Here is a 7,500-nt window from a genome sequence, read left to right on the forward strand (position 1 = left end):
CAAAATAATCATCCTCGGAGACCCAGGGGCAGCTAGTCGTGACGATGCGATATTTTCGGGGGACGCGATAGTGTTGGGCGAAAGTTAACTTCAAGTGCGAGAGAACCCCTGGAAACTCACTCTTACCGAACCAGTTCCAAAAGCGTTCGAAATCCTTACCGCTGATTAATAAGTTCTGTACTGGACTATCTTCGCACGCCACCAACAACTGTACAGAAATCGCGTACATTAGCTGTACAAATTTACGATATACCTTCAATAAGTCCGCCGTGAAAATTAATCGACGAGAATTGTTTCCTTGCGCCCATCTTCCAGCTTGTCACTTCCTCGACTTCTTTGAATATTTTTTTTCTGAAACTCTCCACGAGACGGACGAAGCAACTACCTCGGGCGAAGCAACTACCTCGATCGATGAGGAAGCCACTTCGTGTAAGAAGGCGACAGAGTCGTCTTGCAAGACCTCCCCGCTGATTGGCCAGAAAAAATATTTTTCTGGCCAATCAGCTGCAAGATTTCGAACGCTTTCAGTCTAGGTGCCACGTAGTCCGCAATAATATTTGAGCAGTCTCCTGTTTTTTTTGTGTGTGTGTGTGTACAATTTGACAAGTTTTAATGCCAGTTACTCGGGAATGTTTTGGAGATTCGCGTGTAAATTTCACCGCGAGGTTAATGGTTGTAAACTTTCCAAGCGCTGATTGGCTCAGTGATCTGAGAACCCAGTTGAAGGCGTTTGTGGGCGGAGTTTGTTTGCGAAGCAAGAGATTTTTCTTAGCGCTGTTTTTTCGAATAAATGTTTTCGCTTGAAGCAGACACTTTAAAGAGTTATAACTCAAAGGGAATTTGTTCGATTGCCCTCAAATTTAGACAGTAGCTAGATTGACATATAAAAAACCAAAAACGTGTCTGCGAATTGTTTATTTCGAAATATTTTTTTCTCTGAGAGCGATTTTCGTATGATCACTTCGCATTTTTTTAAATCCTACTTCGGAAATGTTCTGTAACCTTTTACTGCAATTGAATATGGCAAAACGCAGACACGCTTTTTTAGCGCTTTTTCTCCTGAAACCGAGTGAAAAATAAATTAGCGAAAAACAAAATTCTCTTTGGCTTGTAGCTTCCAACAGTTGATTAGGGCGCTCGCATTAAGTGGTCGTGAAAAAAAATCGATAATTCATTTAATTTCAAAATTCTTGGTATAGTTTGATAACCAGCTCTATAAGCTTTAATTTGATATAGCGGTTTATATTAGGTATCTACCGCTTAAACTGGACGCGAGACACCCCTAAAGGTATACGGTAATTGTAATTTTAAGACAAATATTTGGTATATTTTGTTCCGAGGTGGCTGGCAACAGTTTCCATCATTTTTCCAAGATTGGCGCTACTTTGGTAGATCAGTACTACGTACCATTTTATTTTTCATTTAATGCTTAAATAATGGCAGCAAACACATGCCTAAACATTGTTGAACAAACTCTTGTTCTAAGGCCATCCTAGCTTGATTAAATACATTCAAATATCGCCTTAACCGCTCTCAGACGTCCAAAGTAACCTATAAAGCAGGATGCTGGGACTGTATGAATTTTACGTTGGCAAACCAAGACGAAGACTCCATGACAGAAGAAATTAAAATTCAAGGCCCTTGCTAAAAGCGACCATTCTAAAGCCATTGCTGATCACCACAAGTCACAACATAAAACGGGATCATTTTGACATTTTTGCTTCCCGTAAAAGTGACCTTCATTGCAGAATTAAGGAGACTCTGCTCATTCAAGAGCTAAAGCCTTTTCTTAATGTCAACGTCAATAGCGAGAAGTTGTCGCCTTACTAACTGTCACTTCTCATGATGTATACTTGTATACAGGTTTACTTACTGCTGTTAATCAATTCTATAATAAAAAAAAATTGGGTCACTGAACTCGTTTTTATGCTATAAGCAGTCAAAGCCAAATAGAAGGGTGTTTATAGCAGGTTATGCTGTTGCTATGGAGATCTTTTGCAACACAAAAATTACCCCACTTTGTTTACCGATGATAGAAATTTTTTTGAGTGATTATTACGGCATTAACTGAAAAAGGAGGGGTAGCAGTGATTAATTAAAGATGAAGTGCTAAGAAATGCTAGAAACCTTTGTGAGCCACCTTATATTTGCCGATCACAGACATTTCAATGCGTCATAAGCTTAAAAAAAGCGGCTTCAGTTTGTATTTTTAGAGATCTGTTTCTGCTTTCGATGTAATGTTTACCTTAGTAACAATATGCTTTTTGAAATTAAGAATTTTATTTCTGAAGATAATTCTTTGGGGAAAAGGGGGAGGGGGTGCCACTTTTCTGTAAGCCCCGTTTTGAGGATTTTGTATACCGATCCAGGCCCTACCTTGTTCCATAAGAATAAACTATGAACCTTAATGGAAATATAGTTCTGTCATGACGATACGGAACGTCGTCCAGTTTTATGGCTAGTTTTTGGTTTGTTTGTGCATGACCGGTTGTGGGGGAGGGGGGGAGATCACTCTTGAAATTAACGGAGCTATAAGAATAACTAAACAGTCAAAAAAATGTAAGCAAACTTAAGTAGTAGTCAAAATGAGATGTGGAACAGCATAATGCACTCTAGTGTCACGTAGCATGGATTAGAATGTGTTATTCAGTTTCTGAATAAATGGAACACAATGAAGTGTTATGGCGTAATGTAGTGCTGTGTTGTTTGATAAATATATTAATAAACAAACTCGGCTCATTGTATTAATTTTCCCGCGTTTCTCAGCTCTACGCGTAACGGCCGGTGCATACAAACGTGCTTTACTGAACAATGACTCATTTTAACTTGGACCATTTCTGAAAGGGAATAGCTCTTCTAAGTTTGATTGTGTATATTCACTGAGTTAAAACATTAATGCACGCCATCCAACGTAGAAGAGTGCTCCCGTTTCAGAATAGGCCAAAGTTATAGCAAATTGCCTAAGTTAAACCAAACTACCGAAAAACAGTCACCAATACGTAGAATTCATACCCGAAATAACGATATTCAAACAAATATCTATATTTCAATTCGATGTAAAAATACAAACCACAGGCGAAGCTCTTCCTTGGGCAACCTCCTCATGCAGGGGTGGGGAATGGTAATTGCGACACTCTGCGAGACGGCGAGACAAGCGTTTTTCTTTGCGAGCCCGAGACATTTTGACTTTTTAGATTGCAAGACCGAGACCTCAAAGTGTTTTGAGTGCGAGCGCGAGACGTTCAGATTCTTAAAATTCGTGGAATTAAGACAATTAGGAGAAGTTAGGATTACCTTTTTCTCGGAAAATTTGTAAGTTGCTTCATTGAAATTCCATATCATGTAAAGACACGACGTAATTTATAAAAACAGATAAAGGAACGAATTGGGACTTCGAGACCCTAAGCCTTGCGAAAAATCGAGACTCCGAGACAGCTTCGTAGAAAAATCGAGACTGCGACCATTCGCCACCCCTTCATGCGGAGACACCTCACCTAAAGTAGAGTGTGGTCCGGTCAGATAATAAATATTTCATCCCCCTATAAGACTGTATCTTTCCCGAGCAGACAATTATCATAATCCCAAGGAAGTTCGCTTGCAGAAGGGAGAACATTACCGGCTATCCACAAAACTCGAAAACAAAGCGTGAATTGTAGAACTTAGCTCTAATATCCGTGGGACAAGATATATGGCTAGACAACGATATGCGGATCCCTAGGGGTCATGATATTCTCGCTCCACTCATCCTCAGATCAGTACCAAGAAGTGTAGAAGTGTTTGTCACGAAAAGCTTCCGAATATATAGAAAATCTAGGGCAAGGTAGGAATACACTCGGGAGGTAACTTTATGATACACGCTTTGACATATAGAATCAGTAAGCACATGACGAACATTAATACAGCAGTGACCTACCCTCAGTGAATCATTGATTTGAGCAATTTGCCTGTGGCCACTGTGAAATCGTTAACTCCAGCCCGATCGAGTTTACTTAATAAGGTTTAACTATCAGTTGTGTGATAGTCGAGGGACAGTTGGCAGCAAGTGTCGCGAAAACCCTTACACTATATACCAGAGAATATATTTACCGACTAATTAAGAGCGAAAGTCCACAAAAATCAAAAATAGTTCGGTAAGGCTTAAAAAATAGAATTTTTCCTACTGTTGAATATGAGGAGGCCTTAGTAAACGTAAAAACGCTATGTAGTTTTTTTTTTCTTCAAATATCTTGGTATTTCCGAGAAAAACGACATAATCGCTTTAACGTCCATACATCAATCTAACGACTGGGCTAAAAATTTTTATTCGATTCGTACGTCGCAACTACTGAGGGCAGAAAAGTTGTAATACAGCCGGCTTATTTCAGAACTATAACTTGTCTAAAAAGCACAATTTCAAGAATATTTGATTAAACTAATTATTTGGCGGTAAACAAAACCAGAGTATTCTCAAACGTTGAGTTAGTCAGGCGATGAAAATAATCGTCATTTTGACCATGTGCCACATCTCGGAATTCCAAAAGATTTTAGATTCTAACTATACTAGGAGAGGCCTTTCAATATATGTAAAGTTTAATTCGTTTGGGCATATGATTAGGTCCTCGTCAAAATATGATTCAAATCATACACAAAAAAATTAAAATCACGCCTGCAGTCGAATGAGTGACCAAAAAGTAGTACCATTGTTTTAGTAAGTAAGTAAGTAACAACTTTATTTACAGAGGGTAACAATAACAGTAAATCACTTCAATTCGAAATATCATAGGGATATCAGCACCACTTAAACATAAAACAACGTAACCATGTTCACCTTAACTGGGTTATCTGTCTTGACTGTCAAACAACATTCCTATCAAGCCATTTCAACGGTGTTCCATTAGGTTTGCGTGACCAGTACGCATTCATCTGGTGAATTTGAATCCCCCAAATCGCTCAATATTAGCACGTTCCTCTGCAGATGTTGCTACTTTTTTCGTTGTGTTTTTCAGTATAATCATTCAACCTGCTTTCAAGCAGAAATCCCCATCTTCGATCACTCCGCGTCTCCTGTTTGCATATTGTCCAGCAAAAGTCTCTGCAAACAGGGAAGCTGGGGTGGTGATTATTGCCGAAAAAAAAGCGTTAGAAAATTTTTCCATATCTCGATGTTAGTTCCAATTCAGGGCCTCCTTTCTTAAGTAGAGCGATAAAATGCTACACACTAACCCGTTCTTTCCGGTTTAAAATTCGAACAAAGAAAATTAACTCTACTAAAAGCTCTGAGATCCCGACCCTCACTGACCATGTAAAAGATGTAACGCACGGCTGCCTCGATCGGTTAACACATCTTCAGTCAACATGGAGGACTTCCAAACGTCTTCAAAATGGAAACCCGAATGTTGCATATGGAATAACGCTTTAGCTGTTTCTACTGGCTGAATCAAACGACACAAGTCGCACAGATAGATGATACAATTGCAATAATACACATACGGGACTTGGCGGTAATTGCTTTTTCTTGAATGTCGGATATGAGCAATGAACGTGAGAAGGTCGCTGAAAATAAGCAGCGAAAGAATCAGTTTGCAAGAATCAGGATGTTACAAACCGAAGTTGGTGGACATCTTTATGTTATTTATAGCCTGGTAATGCTGACGTTTCGAACTGATGACAGTGATAATACAGATTTTGGTACGACTTTTGGTCGCGCACTCGATAGCTGCTCGTGTGATTTTTGTGTCTTTTGTGGACAATTTTGAATAATTTCTTGACGAGTGCCTAATCATTTGCCCAAAATAAACTTACATCTATTGAAAGACCTATCCTAGAATAATTAGAATCTTAACTCTTTTGAACATCTGAGACATGGCACATGATCAAACGGACTATTCTTTTCACCGACCGACTAACTCAACGTTAGAGAACACTTTGGTTTTGTTTACCGCCAAATAATAAGATAAATCCGATATTCCTGAACTTGTGCTTTTTTCAGACAAGGAATAGTTCTGAAATAAGCCGCGGGCTGTATTACAACTTTTCTGTGCTCAACAGTTGCGAAATGCGAATGGAATGAAAAAGATCGATTTTTACCCCAGTTGGGAATTGCTTTATTGAGTCTGAAGGTTAAAACGAAAGTGTTGTTTTTCTCTGAAAGACAAATGCTTTGAAAAACTACAGCCTGTTTGCACTCTTGCTAGGGGCTTGCTACATGCAGAAGACGAGCTAATTTGACTTTTCAAGCCTTGCGAAGAAATTTGATCTTGTTTGATTTTTGTGGACGTTGGCTCTTAATATTGTAAACTGCGCATTTAATTTGGGAAAAACGCTTTAGATATAGAGAACTTCGATATAGGCAAGTAAACAACTTATTTCAAACCATACTCAGTTACATGTAGTTTTCTATTCATTAGTATGTGCAATTGTTTTTCTGCATCGTTTATCTGCTGAAGAAAAAATCTGTATCACAAGCTAACTCAAATTTCGTTGCATATCACCCCCTCCGGATTTCCAAAGCACACTTTGTTCCAGGCCAAAGCTGGAGGGATTTATACGCCTGTTGTGTATTCGGGTTTGGAGTACTTCTGTAGAGTACGCAATGAATCAGCAAATGTGTTCTACGCAATTGCTTTACTAGAACTGAAAAAAAAAACTGATCTATGTACAAAAATATAAAGGTATAATCACGTGACTGCGGTTAAGGCTGTGCTAATTCATGATTACAGATTATCTAACAAATAAGCTTTTCATAAAATAGGAACATACTCTACAAAATCCAATTTAAAACGAAAATGCCCAATATCAAACCCATACTAATAAATCGCTTACATGAAGTAATAAATCACTGTCCAGAGATAAGGGTAGAGGCCAGGATGAAGTAACATAGCCCCTCATACTAAACACTTGGTGTTCAAGAGTATACTGACAAACAAATCTATCCTGTGCCCCTTTTTTTGAAATCCCATCGACCTTACATCAGTATCAAAAGTTTTTCAATGTGTTAACTTTTCTTTGATACAAAAACGTTTTATTGTCACTTCCTAATCAGACAAAAGCCTACGAAATCGACATCAAAATTCATGTTTATCCTGAAATGTCTATTAATCGCATTTGACTGGAGGAAAAAATTATCGCCTATATATTCCCTTCAATCAGGAAGAAGACAACGATCTAAATCAAAGTTATAGTCATTTCGAGTGCATCTTCTGCTCCATGGACGTCCTATGGATCAAACCATTGACTAAGTTACAGTGGTCTAACAACATCCTAGAACAGTGTAAGGATTTCATGATTACAAACGTTTGCGGAAGGACGTTGCTCTGGATTTCTATCCCAGCAGCGGCTCATCAATTCCTTCCATTGGGCTGGAGGCTTCCTGCTACCTTCCACATCTTTCGGACGATAGCCTTCATCCACCCGACTGAAAAAAAGTGTCATTGGGCCCTTGAATTCAGCAAAGGCCTGCTGCCCATGCCACATCTCCCACAGCATTAAACCAAAGCTGTATATGTCTGCCTTGCTATCATA

At 38.8% G+C, this 7,500-nt stretch overlaps 1 protein-coding gene and 1 pseudogene across 2 annotated transcripts in view; both read right to left on the reverse strand.

The window, feature by feature from the left end:
* LOC145493497 (uncharacterized) overlaps positions 1–7,500 on the reverse strand; it is a 43,774-nt gene that overhangs the window by 13,411 nt on the left and 22,863 nt on the right. The window lies entirely within an intron of this gene.
* Positions 6,121–7,500, reverse strand: part of LOC145493489 (uncharacterized) — an 8,590-nt pseudogene continuing 7,210 nt past the window's right edge. The window contains exon 4 of the transcript XR_014050132.1: positions 6,121–7,500. This exon is cut by the window's right edge and continues 123 nt beyond it. The product of XR_014050132.1 is annotated as an uncharacterized LOC145493489 (transcript).

This window comes from Orbicella franksi, chromosome 7 (genome assembly GCF_964199315.1).
Source record: "Orbicella franksi chromosome 7, jaOrbFran1.1, whole genome shotgun sequence".
NCBI lineage: Eukaryota > Metazoa > Cnidaria > Anthozoa > Scleractinia > Merulinidae > Orbicella > Orbicella franksi.